This window comes from Penaeus monodon, chromosome 25 (assembly GCF_015228065.2).
Source record: "Penaeus monodon isolate SGIC_2016 chromosome 25, NSTDA_Pmon_1, whole genome shotgun sequence".
In the NCBI taxonomy this organism is placed as follows: Eukaryota; Metazoa; Arthropoda; class Malacostraca; order Decapoda; family Penaeidae; genus Penaeus; species Penaeus monodon.
The window spans coordinates 10,874,011-10,874,521 of NC_051410.1; positions in this window are offsets into that span (position 1 = coordinate 10,874,011).

The following is a 511-nucleotide window of genomic DNA, read 5'->3' on the forward strand; positions in this document are numbered from 1 at the left end:
TCATCTACTCTCCCTTTCCTTCTTTTCCTTGGGCTGCGAGTGAAGGAGGTAATACTGCTAACCTTTCTTCACTGCAGCGAAATTAAGTGGAGAAAAGGTAAGGAGAAGCGTATAGGGGCACAATAAAGAGGATTTGATTAGAAAGCCACGCGTTGTTTTACGTTTTGAAAGCATTCATTATCGACCAAGTTGATCCCACCCTTGCCAGACGACTTGAGAAAGTCTGAAATACACTAAAATCTGACCAACTAAAGGCGATTTTCGTCAGTGATATGTCTCCGGCTTATGAGGGGATGTTAGAGGGTGACTCCAGTATATGATTTTTTTAAAAGAAAAATTGAAACATCTCGTTAGGCGCAGTATAATGAAGTGTGGCATCGGGTTCCCTTAGATTTGTTACCATTCTGTCGAGGGAAAACAAAATATTCACAATTTTTTTTCTTCTTCTTTTTACGTCTTGATAACAAACTTGTAATTGTCTGCAAAGGCAAAATATATAAAATTTTACCCC